The sequence below is a fragment of the Budorcas taxicolor genome, chromosome 6 (assembly GCF_023091745.1).
Source record: "Budorcas taxicolor isolate Tak-1 chromosome 6, Takin1.1, whole genome shotgun sequence".
NCBI classification, from domain to species: domain Eukaryota; kingdom Metazoa; phylum Chordata; class Mammalia; order Artiodactyla; family Bovidae; genus Budorcas; species Budorcas taxicolor.
Genome location: NC_068915.1, coordinates 97,000,466 through 97,014,492, shown reverse-complemented (window position 1 = coordinate 97,014,492; position 14,027 = coordinate 97,000,466). Strand labels below are relative to the sequence as shown.

At 41.6% G+C, this 14,027-nt stretch overlaps 1 non-coding gene across 1 annotated transcript; it reads right to left on the bottom strand.

The window, feature by feature from the left end:
- Positions 1–9,517: 9,517 nt before the first annotated feature.
- On the bottom strand, positions 9,518–9,590 carry TRNAE-CUC (transfer RNA glutamic acid (anticodon CUC)). The gene has a single exon. It is a non-coding gene; the product is annotated as a tRNA-Glu (tRNA).
- Positions 9,591–14,027: the final 4,437 nt, after the last annotated feature.

Genomic DNA, 14,027 nt, shown 5'->3' with positions numbered 1-14,027 from the left:
TGGAAAGGAGGTGAGAATGGTCTTGACTCTGCTCTACCACACTGATGGACTATGGCACCCACCCTGACCCCCCCTTCAGGGCTGGCACACCCAGGCCATGAGTGCTGGGTGTATGGGCTGCCAAAGGCTCACAGCTGTGTCCCTTACTGTGAGGGGACCTCCGCTGCAGGCATCTGCCTTGCCCAAAGGTATACCTGTTCCTGGCTGGGGTTGGGGGTATAAAAGCCCACCTCCTTTGCCTCAACCTGGAGCAACTATTGCAACTCCAGCTCTTCGTGGGATTGGCTGAGGTCTTAGTGCCAACTGCCTGGCAGTCGGCCCTTCCCTCTGCCTAGACCTGCCCTCTTCACCTCCGTACAGGTGACATCTCTCCCAAGAACACACCCCAGTTAGCCCCTTGTACTCAGCTCTACACCTCGGACACTATTTGGGAACTCTGAGACAGAGCGGAAGTTCACCAGAGAAAATATTCAGTGGCCTGCTAAAAACATCTGTGCTTTGACTGGTATGGTGGACATATATTAAATGTTTTCCTGGCAAGCCTTCTCTTGTCTCTAATTGGTCTTCTTCCTTTTGGAAATTATTCCCTGTGACCCCAGTCACATTGTTTATTACAGGATCTGTATGTAACTCTACTTTTTATTTTATTTTATTTTATTTTAATTTTTATTTTTACTTTATTTTACTTTACAATACTGTATTGGTATAACTCCTCTTTCAGCTTCGTCTAGTCCAAACTAGAAACTCTGCTTCTTGCAACCAAATGTTCTAAGCTAGTTCACTGGGATAAAGCACTATTTTTATAAACCAGCAGATGAATAGGCTTGGTTTACCATATTAACCTACAGCAGGTCAGCAAAGGGTAGTTTTTAAGACAGGATAGATGAATTAATATAAAATATTTGTATTTTTTCCTTAGCATGAAAATAGTGCATAATTGTTGTAGAAAACTTTGAAAGTAGAAGGGAGAAAAAAAATGCCCTTCATTCCACTGCCTAGAAGTAGTTATTATTACTGTTTATTATTAATTTTTCTATATCCTTCTAGTCTTTTGTCTAAGGTTATATGTTTATGTATATCTATTTTCTTTGAGAATAGTGGGATCATACAATTCGTAAATTGCTTTAAAATAATTTTAATGTATTATAAACAAATTTCATGTCATTGAGTACTCTTCCACCATGTTCTTTTATTTAATTTATTTTTAAAACTATAGTTGATTTACAGTGTTGTGTTAGTTTTAGATATACAGCAAAGTGATTCAGTTATTTTTTCAGATTATATTCTATTATAGGTTATTATAAGATATTGAATATAAAATTCCCTGTGCAGTGCAGTAAATCCTTGTTGCTTACCTATTTTATGAATTGGTGGTGGTGCTCAGTTTCTCCGTCATGTCCAGCTTTTGCAACTCCATGGACCATATAGCCCAGAAGGATCCTCTGTCCATGGAATTTTCCAGGCAAGAATATTGTAGTAAAAAAAATAAAAGATATTGGAGTATGTTACCATTTTATGAATAGTGATTTGTATTTGTTAATTCCATAATCCTAATTCTCACCGCCCCCCCACCCCACCATGTACTTTTAAATTGCTGTATACTACTATCCTGGTGTGCTGCCATTCATTGAGTTGCAAGGAGTCGAACATGATTGAGTGACTGAACAACAACAATAACAACAACATCTCGACTGCATAGTTGTATCATAATTTATTGACTCAAACTTAAATTTAGGTTGTTTCCAAGTTATTGCTGTCATTAGTGATATAGTGAATGAGATCTGAAGATGAATTTTTGAACACAATTCCCAGAAATGTAATTGATGAATTAAAATGTTGATAGATTTTAAGACCTTTAACATGAATTACTAAATTGATTTCTAAAACATTATATTACCATACAGGTGCCAGCAGGGTATGAGAGTACACTGCTCTAATATGGGGTTGTTTTCTTAAAAGAATTTTGATAGTTTAATAGGAAAAATGATGCTTTCTCATATTTCTTTAATTATGAATAGATGAATGTATTTTCATATGTTTATCACCTCTATATGTGCATAGATATATGTATGTAGACACAGCACATATACATATGGTATGTATGTATGTGTAAGTGTGTGAATTGCCTATTATGTCCTTTGCTTAATTTTTTTGTGATATGTTGACATTTTTCTGTACAATGCAAATATCTTTTCTGGTTTGTCATTTGCCTTTTACTTTTGTTCATAGCGTCTTTTGATGTATACAGTCAATTTAATAATTGTCTCTTTTGTGGTTTCTGTTTCGCATGGGAAGGCCTTCCTCAACCCTAGGGAATAGGGACTTTGATGGGAGGTGGGGGTCCTCTGTGGCGAGGGGGCAAAAGGGAGTAGACAGAAAGGTTTATTAAGCCTGCGGCTAACTCCACAGTCCCGACAAAGGCTTTGGAATTGCGTCTTCTACCTCCTTAATTTTACAGATGAAGAAGCAGAGGTCCAGGGAGAATAAGAAATAAGATTGAAGTGGAAGATTACAAAGTCTCCTAATACCAGCATTATCCATAAAGGGATATATTACATTTTTATGAGAAATAATTAATTTAGTGTGGGTGAAAAGCAAAAAAAACAAAACAAAACAATCCTTTTGTGTTCTTTCCTATATTCTGATGTTGGTCATAACATTGACATAAAGAATTTAAAATGCCCCTGAAAGCTGATTACATCTTCACATGTAGAATTGATGGTTCTAATTTCTTTTTATTGATTGTGTAGCATATTATAAAAGCTGTATGGATGTCATGGTGCTTACCCAAAGCAAACTCACCAGAGCAATCATCATCCATCTATAATTGTTAACAGTGTCTACAAATTAAACTGGAGCGACTTGAAACTGAAGAGGAAGAACAGGCTATGTAGTATTCAATATACAGCACTTTGTCTTGTTGGCACAAGGAGTAGAAACAAACAGCAAATAATGGAATATTCCAGAAGCATGCTTTGCATCTATGAGGTGGAATATTAACTAATCTAGAAGGCTGCCAGATTTAAAAAATAAAAATATCCACTTAAATTTGAGTTTCAGATAAACAGTGAATAATTTTATAGTAAGTATGTCCCACATAATGCATAGGACATACTTAACTAAAGAATTATTCACTGTTTGTCTGAAATTCAAAGTTAATGAAGCATCCTGCATTTTATCTGGCAACCCTAGCACTTGGGACCTTTTGTTACACATAATGAAAAACGAAACCCATTGCATGCACTATATGGGGCTGGTTCGTTATCATTTCTCTTACACTAGTCAAATGAACAAGGTACTTTCAAGGAAAAGTCCACCAAGAATCTCACAGTGATGTGAAAATTAGCAATAAGAAGCGGAGACATTGTATTAGATTCCAAGGGCTGCTATGACAAAATACCATAAGCTGGTGGTCCAAAATGACAGAAGTTTATTGTCTCCGTTCCAGAAGCTGCAAGTCTGAAATCAAGGTGTCAGCTCTCTCTGAAATTAGTCAGGAGGTCCTTACTGGCCTCTTCCTAGCTTCCGGTGTATGTGTTAGTCGCTTAGTCGTGTCTGACTCTCTGCAACCCCGTGGACTGTAGCCTGCCAGGCTCCTCTGTTCATGGAATTCTCCAGGCAAGACTACTGGAGTGGGTAGTCATTTCCTCCTTCAGGGGATCTTCCCGACCCAGGGATTGAACCCAAGTCTCCATCATTGCAGACAGATGCTTTACTGTTTGAGCTGCTAGGGTGGTTTGCCAATAATCCTTGGTGTTTCTGGATTTGCAGCTACATCGCTTTTATTTTTAAGTAATTAAAAAATTATTTTTTAATTTATTTTTGGCTGAGCTGGGTCTTCGCTGTTGTGCGTTCTCTGATTGCAGCAAGTAGGGGCTACTCTCATTGCGGTGGCTTCTTTTGTTGCAGAGCAGGGGCTTTAGCGTTCGCAGCCTTCAGTCATGGTGGCGCACAGGCTTAGTTGCCCCGAGGCATTGTGGAGTCTTCCCAGACCAGGGATCGAACCCGTGTCCCCTGCATTAGCAGGCAGATTCTTTCTTTTAAAAAATTTCTTTTATTCATTTTTGACTGAGCTGGGTCTTCACTGCTGCACGTGGGCTTCTCTCTCGTTGCAGCAAGCAGGGGGCCGCTCTCTATAGTGGTGTGAGGGCTTCTAATTGCAGTGGCTTCTCTTGTTGTGGAGCACGGGCTCTAGGGTGCTTGGGTTTCAATATTTGTGGCACCTGGGCTTAATAGTTGTGGCTCCTGGGCTCTAGAGCACAGCCTCAGTATTTGTGTCTCAGAGGCTTAGTTTCCCTGAGGCATGTGGGATCTTCCCAGATCAGGGATTGAACCCATGTGCCCCTGCACTGGTAGGCAGATGCTGAACCACTGGACCACCCGGGAAGTCTGCAGCTACAGCACTTATCTCTGCCTCCATTGTCACTTGGTGTTCCCCAGTGTGTCTCTGTTTTCACATGGCATTCTCCTTTTATTAGGACACCAGTTATATTGGGTTCCTAAAGGAAATCAACCCTGAATATTCGCTGGAAGGACTGATGCTGAAGCTGAAGCTCCAATACTTGGGTCACCTGATGCAAAGAGCTGACTCATTGGAAAAGACCCTGATGCTGGGAAAGATTGAAGGCAGGAGGAGAAGGAGATGACAGAGGATGAGATGGTTGGATGGCATCACCGAATCAATGGACACGACTTTGAGCAAACTCCAGGAGACAGTGAAGGACAGGGAAGCCTGGCATGCTGCAGTCCATGGGGTTGCAGAGTTGGACATGACTTAGCAACTGAACAACAACAATGTATTGGGTTAGGACCCATTCTAAAGGTCTCATCGTGATTTGATTACATCTGTAATCCCCCAAACTCCCCTGCCATCCAGGCTGCCACATGACATTGGGCAGAGTTCCCTGTGCTCAGCAGTAGGTCCTTGTTGGTTATCCATTTCAAATATAGCAGTGTATGCATGTCCAACCCAAACTTCCTAACTATTCCTTTCCCATTCTCTTCTGCCCTGGCAACCATAAATTCATTCTCTGTGAGCCTGTTTCTGTTTTGTAAACAAGTTCCTTTGTATCATTTCTTTTCAGATTCCGCATATAAGGGATGGTATAGGATAAGGTGAATTTTTTTTTTTTTAAACAAACTTTCCTGTGTGATAGTCAAGTGAAGAATTTTTTTTAATAGTCCCAGAGGGGCCCTTTATAAACGTGTTGACTTTTATTTATTTATTTTTGAACTTTTTATTTTGTATTGGGATATAGGCAATTAACAATGTTGTGATAGTTTCAGGTGAACAGTAAAGGGCCTCAGCCATATATATACATGTATCCGTTCTCCCCCAGACTTCCCTCCCGTCCAGGATGACACATAACACTGAGCAGAGTACCCATGTGACTTTTGGTGCAACTGTCCCAGAAAGGGAGGGGGAGATATAAAGCCTTCAAAATTTTACTTTCAAAACTGGTAGAGCATTTTTATGTTAATGTGCTTTGGAGGGGTCTTCAGACAACAACAAGGTCAGAACAACTTCTTAGCGACAGCCAGCATGTAAGGGAGAGGCTGAACCAGCAGCAGAGGTGACTGTATAACATGTGAGTTTATGTATCAGCAACACAGAGGACAGTTAATCAAAGACTAGACCAGTTCAGTTTTCTAGTTTGGAATAAGTCAGGGAAAGAGGGCATTTGAATATACTTATTTTTAAAAAGATGATATGACAACATTAAAGAAAAATTTGAAAAAATTACCCTAATCTTAGAAGCCTTATACAAATATGTTCATTTCTGTGCCTTTCCACTCCTTTAGTAATGTAGTGATATACCATTTAGAATCCACCTGCAAAGCGGGTTCAATCTCTTAGTTGGCAAGATCCCCTGGAGAAGGAAATGGCAACCCGCCCCAGTATTCTTGCCTGGAGAATCCCATGGACAGAGGAGCCTGGCAGGCTACAGACCACAGGACTGCAAAGAGTTGGATATAACTGAGCGACTGAGCACACACATACCATTTTAAGGTTGGTGTTTCCCCATGACAAAGCAAAGCTTATTTTTGTAAATTAAAATTTGAAAATAGAGACCACCGAACTTTAAAAGACATCTCCTACTTGGACGTGTTATGTAAAAAGATTATAGTAAAAATGTTAAGTTGTTTGACAATATAAATAAGGTTGATCTGTTATGACAGGGACTTTGCTTGTCCTTGGGGAGGATTGACTGTCTCAAGTGCAAACTTGTGATTCAGATTTACAGATGTTTAACCTCACAAACTTAAGTCTAGATGTAAGAAATTATTGTATTTCCCAGAATTTTTAGTGTAATTTGAAGTAGGAAGAGATGCTTTTTGAAATGGATTCATCTCTGATATGTTAATATTTTTCATGGTATATTCTTAGGCAACTGCTATGAGTCACTAGCATTGAGTTTCTCTGAGTTTTCATGTGGCAATCAGAGTAACGTATTTTCTTAGCTGACTCATTGGAAAAGACCTTGATGATGGGAAAGATTGAGGGCAGGAAAAGAAGGGGGTGACAGAGGATGAGATGGTTGGATGGCATCACCTACTCAATGGATATGAGTTTGAGCAAATTCGGGAGATAGTGAAGGACGAGGAAGCCTGGCATGCTGCGGTTCATGAGGCCACAAAGAGCTGGACATGACTGAGTGACTGAATGATGTTTTCTTGGCAAATCCTGATGCAGTGGACCTTTAGATGCTAGGGTATTTCCAAGATAGGGAGGGCCTTGATAAAGTCATAGAGAAGTGATAGGGGAACCTGTTCGCATCTCTTTGTGGCCACATTTTATTATTATTATTATTGTTATTATTTTTACACATTTTGGCCTTGCTCTGCAGCATGTGGGATCGTAGTCCCTGACCAGGGATCAAACCTGTGCCCCCTGCACTGGAATTGTGGAGTTTTAACCACTGGACCACCAGAGAAGTTGTCAGTCACATTTTAAAGCTGAACCATGGGTTGGCTCAACCCCCTCCCATCATTTACTTCCTCTGCTTCACCTTTTCTGGTGCCTCAAAGCTAGTACCCCAGAAGCCACTTATGTATCCAGCCCACCCTTGCCCAAGTTCAGAGCCTGTCCCCTCCCCGAGACAGGACAGGCACTGTGTCAGATCCCTTACTCTGTTTAGCACTAGTCATTTTCCTAAACTTGAGATGTGAGGCCTCTCGGAGGCCCCTGCCCCATGCTCTGGTTCTCTTGCTGTCAGCCCAGGTTTCATGCTTCAGTGACTACTCGGCTCCTGCACGCTTTTCTTCTCCATCCTGTGTGTGCAGTCACCTGGTCTGACTGTCAGCTTTGGTGCCTGTTAGCTTGTCTTGTTCTTGCCAAGCCTTCTTCCCAGAGCCAGGGTGGGTAACCTAAGCTCTGCTTCCAGGGGTGGGTAGCATAAGCTCTGCTTTGTCCTGGAGAAATGTTAGCATGTCATTCTGAAATCTTTCTTGATCCTGGATTTACAGCTTCTGTTCTCCACCCACATGCTGAGTAGCCTCCTGCAATCCTTTTAAACAATTTTTATGTATTTATTTGTTCGTTTATTGTTGTCTGTGCGGGGTCTTTGTGGTGGCGCACAGGCTTTCTCTAATTGCAGAGAGTGGGGGCTACTGTCTAGTTGTGGTGCCAAGGCTTCTGCTTGTGGTGTCTTGTTGCAGCTAGAAGGCTCTAGAGCACCCAGGGCTTCAGTAATTGTAGTGCATGTGGGCTTAGTTGCCCCATGACATATGGGATCTTAGTTCCTGTTCCAGGGATCTAACCCATGTCCCCTGCTTTGGCAGGCGGATTCTTAACCACTGGACCATCGGGGAAGTCCCACTGCAATCTTCTCTTTAACTGCCTTGATGGAGCTTTGTTTCAGCCACTGATGTTCATTCCATTGTATCTAGCCCATGTTCCTTTGCAGACCGGGTCTGTTTCAGGCAACCATCCTAACCTGAGACATATCTGAGACATGTTCTGAGACGTATCTGTGGTATCCTTAACCCCTTTCCTTCCTGCTGAGAGACTCTATCTGTCTGATAATTGAGTTCTGAGACATAACAAGATGGGCTTCTGAACCATTTGTGAATTTTTGTCTCGAGATATTGAGTCTCTCCGAGTTCATTCCATTTCTGTATTACCTGTTCAGACTTGTGGTGGAGACAGCTTATAGCACATGCAGAAAGCTTTTGTTAATTGAATGCATGACTGATTGAATGAATGAATGAATTAACAACCCATTGAGAATCATTCAGCTGAAAAATTCAGTGCTCAGGTAGGATTTTAACCAGCAGTCACTCACAGTAGACAGTGGAAGAGCTGGGATTCAAAACAACTTCTGCTTGGCTTCAGTGCTCATAGGAAAATGCCAAAAGTGACAGCTAATTGATGTAGTGGAAGAAATACTCCTAATTTTCTCCCTAGCTAGGGAGTGTTTCAACAGCTCAAGAGGATGCGTTGATGGGTTTTAACCTTTTTACATGGCTTCTGGTTTTATTGGTTGCATCTTAGAGCATTGACTGTGAACTATTGGGCTTCTGCGCTATCGGTGATTATGTTGGAGAAATGGCAGTTGCTTCATGTATGAGTGACCCAAGCAGTGTGTGATGCTTCTGTGATGGCAGTGAAAGAAAGGGTTCTCTTGAGAGATGCCTCAGAGGAGAATAGCACCCAGTGGGGTTCGAGACTTGCTTAGTCCTCTGGTTATGTTGTAACATGTGGCAAACATGTCCCCAAACAATAATTCTGATTATCATATCTCAGGGCAGACCTGGAACAAGGATGTTTCTTTTATCCTAAGAAGGTCTTAGGAAGGTGTTTAAAAGCTCCTGTATACGCCCCAGTGCTTGAGATATTCTGTGCAGAGGCTCGGAATCTGTTCTTTTTTTATTTGGCTGCACTGTGTCTTAGTTGCGGCATGTGGGATCCTCGTTGGGGCATGAAATTAAAAGACGCTTGCTCCTTGGAAGTAAAGCTATGACAAACCTAGATAGCATGTTAAAAAGCAGAGACATGACTTTGCCAACGAAGGTCTGTCTAGTCAAAGCTATGGTTTTTCCAGTAATCATGTACGGATGTGAGAGTTGGACCAAAGAATTAATACTTTGGAACTGTGGTGCTGGGGAAGACTCTTGAGAGTCCCTTGGACAGCAAGGAGATTGAACTAGTCAATCCTAAAGGAAATCAAGCTTGAATATTTATTGGAAGGACTGATGTTGAAGCTCCAATACTTTGGCTACTTGTTGCAAAAGAGCCAACTTGTTGGAAAAGACCCTGATGCTGGGTCTTTTGATTGAAGACAAGATTTTTTTTTTATTGAAGGCAAAAGAAGAAGGGGGTGGCAGAGAATGAGATGGTTAGATAGATAGCATCACCAGCTCAACGGACATGAGTCTGAGCCAACTCCGGGAGAGAGGGAAGGATAGGGAAGCCTAGCGCACTGCAGTTCGTGGGGTTGCAAAGAGTTGGACATGGCTTAGCAACTGAGCAACAACAGCAACACAAGATCTTTTAGTTGTGGCATGTGGGATCTAGTTTCCTGACCAGGAATTGAATCTGGGTCCTCTGCATTGAGAGTGCAGCGTCTTAACCACTGGACCCCCAAGGACGTCTCTCATAATCTGTTCCACATGAGTGTATGTGTGTTTGTGTGAGTGTGTGTTTGTGTGTGTATTGAAATTCTGTTTTGTTTTATTTTGGTACCATAGATCTTTTTGGCAGTCAGAAGAATGTTCTTGAATGCATAAAATGAAATGTATGAAATTATATAATATATAACAATCTTTATTGAAATCCAGCAGCATCCTGATGTAGTAGTAACTGCTGTAATTTTGAAGTAGTGGTGGGTACAAATGATATGACAAAAAGTCAGCAACAATGTAATAGGCTAGGAAAACATCTGGGATTTCTGACAAGTTCCTAGATGTTTCTAATATTACTGTGGTTTGTGCTCTATAGGGGCTTCCCTGGTGGCTCAGAGGTTGAAGCGTCTGCCTGCAATGCAGGAGACCTGGGTTCGATCCCTGGGTTGGGAAGATTCCCCTGGAGAAGGAAATGGCAACCCACTCCAGTATTCTTGCTTGGAGAATCCCATGGATGGAGGAACCTGGTGGGCTACAGTCCACGGGGTCGCAAAGAGTTGGACATGACTGAGCGACTTATAATTCAATTCAAAATAAAATTTGTGCTGTATATTATAATGGAAGGAAACCCAGGGTACAGGCTTGTGTGTGGGGGAAGATAATTATTTCCAACCCAAGTTCACAATGCCCTAATGAAGAACCCCTTCTCTTTGGGTGGGAGCGCAAACTGGCTGTAAAGCCACCACTACAAACCTAGTCTCCCAGGCCTCCTCACAGGTTGCAGAGGGATCCATAAGGCAACTGCTATGTGTCAGGTAAACCAGACTCATCACGCCATCTCTTTATGCATCATTTTTTTTCTGTGTCACTGAACCAGATCTGTTGGCTCCATCTTTACCCAGAGGCTAAACATAGTGATCTATGTCAAATAAAATATGTCACATGCCTTCAGGTCGTTAGAAGCAAAGTCAGTATTTAGTAGGTGTAACTTCATCTAGATAAATGTAGGGAAAATTAAATGGGAGAGATTAGTTTTCATTATTCATGATTCTATCTTTACCCAGTTTTTTTCTCTGATGCCCTTCCTAATAAATATTGCTTCATGATGATCTTTTCCAGGATCTTAATGAAAACAAAGTAGCTCATCTCAATTACTCCTTTATAAAAATGTGGTTTCTTATCACATTATTATTAATAATTAAAATTTTCTTTGTTAGTTGAAAGATACTGGAAAAAACCCAATCAAGCCAATAAAAGGGAAAAAAGAATCACTTTCAATTCCTCAACTCTTTTGGGGAGCTACATAAAAAAGAAATGAGTGTCATCCTGTTCTCTGAACCCCTACTCCACAAGATAAATAGTTTATAGTGGGGGTTTAAACACTTTTTTTTCAACTTTTTCTAGCCTTATCCATGTGTATGTGTGCATGTGGGTGTGCATTTGTGTTTCTGCATGTATGTGTGTTTTATTGGTCACTGGCATCAGCTGTGGTAGTGCTTTCTATCTGGGTTGCTTTTCCATTCCTTTTCTTTGGCAAGATCAGTGTTTCTAGAGATGGTTCTTCTATTCCACATGGTCCTTGGGGTTGGTCATGGAGCACCACTCACCTTTGATATATAGAGGTGAAAATTGAGACCTGAGCATGATTGGCGATTGGGATTGATCAGTTAGGAACAGAGATTTGTAGGGTATTAATCCAGGTTGGTTCACTTTCAGCAGTCTTTCAACACCTGCTTCCGTTTCCTTTGGTATTGAGTTTGGAATGCTAAAATTTCCCAGATCTCTTTGCGGTGGGTGTTGAACGTGATGTTATTCAGCCAGTGAAAAGGAAACGAGAAATCTGCAGAGGGTTTGGGGGAACCTTTGCTTTCCTGATACAAGTGCTGTTTCTTTCTTCTCCGCCTGTCCCCAGAGATGCATTAGCTTGAGCACCAGTTGCCACATAGGGAGCACAAGGCAGGCTGGAGATAACTGCATAACTTTGAATGAAGGCCAGCAGATGCCTACTCTGGACACTTATTGTGATGTGCAGGAAAACCTCAAAACTTTTATGTGTTGAAACTAACATTAATTGGGTTTTCTGTTCAGTTCAGTTCAGTCGCTCAGTCATGTCTTACTCTTTGTGACCCCATGAACTGCAGCATGCCAGGCCTCCCTGTCCATCATCAACTCTCGGAGTTTACCCAAACTCATGTCCATTGAGTTGGTGATGCCATCCAACCATCTCATCCTCTGTCGTCCCCTTCTCCTCCCGCCCTCAATCTTTCCCAGCATCAGGGTCTTTTCGAATGAGTCAGCTTTTCACATCAGGTGGCCAAAGTATTGGAGTTTCAGCTTCAACATTAGTCCTTACAATGAACACCCAGCACTGATCTCCTTTAGGATGGACTGGTTGGATCTCCCTGCAGTCCAAGGGACTCTCAAGAGTCTTCCCCAACACCACAGTTCAAAAGCATCAACTCTTCTGTGCTCAGCTTTCTTTATAGTGCAACTCTCACATCCATACATGACCACTGGAAAAACCATAGCCTTGACTAGACGGACCTTTGTTGACAAAGTAATGTCTCTGCTTTTTAATATGCTGTCTAGGTTGATCATAACTTTCCTTCCAAGGAGTAAGCGTCTTTTAATTTCATGGCTGCAGTCACCATCTGCAGTGCTTTTAGAGCCCCCCAAAATAAAGTCAGCCCCTGTTTCCACTGTTTCCCCATCTATTTCTGTTACCTGCCTCTAAATGCAAACACTGACTGATTCAACAGGTGTTTTGAGCTGGAGCTGTCAGGTCCATCTTGGACTTTCCTTAGGAGCTGAAGGGGGAGACAGCTTCTTTCTCTGGGGTTGCTTGGTTGGGTGGATGGGAGCCTGAGCTTCCAAGGGGCCACCTCAGCTACCCTGAGAAAGTGTTCATCTGAAGAATGAAACTAAGGAGCGACAAGCCCAGGAGAGTAACACAGGCTTAATGCATCCTTTGAGTTCATGGATGCAGTCTTGTGTAAAGCCAGGAGCTCCCAATTTATGATAACAAATTTCCTTCTTGCCTGGTGTGGTTTTTTCTTTTTTCCTTCTGTGCCGAACCGTTTTGCTTTTTTTTTTTTTAATTTAAATTTACTTTTTTTTTAAAAATTGGAGGATAATTGCTTTACAGTGTTATGTTGGTTTCTGCCATGCAGCAACGTGAGTCAGCCTTAAGTATGCAGATATCCGCTCCCTCTTGAAGCTTGCCGCCGCCCCCTGTCCTGTTCCACGCCTCTTGTTGTGCGAGCGCTGGGCTGGGCTCCCCGTGCTCCGCGGCTCTTCGCACTGGCTGGCTGTCTCATGCATGGTGGTGTACATAGGTCAGTGCCACTCTCTCGGTTTGTCCCGCCCTCTCCTTCCCCCGCTGTGTCCGCAGGTTTGTTCCCTGTATGGTTGTTAGGCATGTTTCTCTCACTTGCAGCCGACAGACTTCTGACTAATCGGGTCTACAAGTGCCTCATCCTCCTATGCCCACATACTTGCCTCCATTCCAGAGATGCCCACAGTTAGTTTCATATGTGTTTTCCAATTTCCTCTAATTTCTCCACATCCTCACTAACACTTGCCATTATTACTATTTTTAATGACAGCTGTCTGAATAGATATGAGTAGTGTTTTATACTATCTTAATCAGCATTTCTAAATTACAAGTAATTTTGAAAAAGCTCAAAGGTACTAAACTAAAGTGGATTTGACATAGTTTCTTTAGTGATATCAGCTTCATCTGTTTGCATTCTCCTGTGCTTTCTTGGGGCTTTCCAGGTGGCTCAGTGGTAAAGAATCTGCCCGCCAATGCAGGAGATGTGGGTTTGATCCCTGGGTCAGAAAGTTCCCCTGGAGGAGGAAATGGCAACCCACTCCAGTATTCTTGCCTGGAGAATCCCATGGACAGAGGAGCCTGGTGGGCTGTAGTCCATGGGGTCACAGAGTTGGACCGGATCAAGTTTGCATGCACGTGATTTCCTGAGTGGAAGAGTAAAGGGGTAGAAGTATATTTTGTGTGCCGGGAATTAAGTATAACCTGTACATTCAGTAATCTGGGCATGTCCATTTCATGTGCATGTAAATATTTTGCCAGATGGTAGGGAAGCAGATGAATAAAGCAAGATTTCTTATACTCTATTGTATGTTTACAGATGTGGAAAATTTTTTTTGTTAATAATGCTGTTAATGGAATTTGATATGAAATGGCTATTTCCAAGATTTAGCAAAAATTTTACATTGGACAGGCCTTTTTTTGTGTGTGGTTTGGATAGTTCTGAATTCTTTTAAAAATATTTTTATTTTTTATTGACATATTTACAATGTGCTAATTACTGTTATATAGCAACATGATTCAGTTATATATATATATTCTTTAAAAAAATATTCTTTTCCATTATAGGATATTGAACTATATTGAAACTATATAGTAGTTTCAATAAACTATATAAATAAACTATAATTTA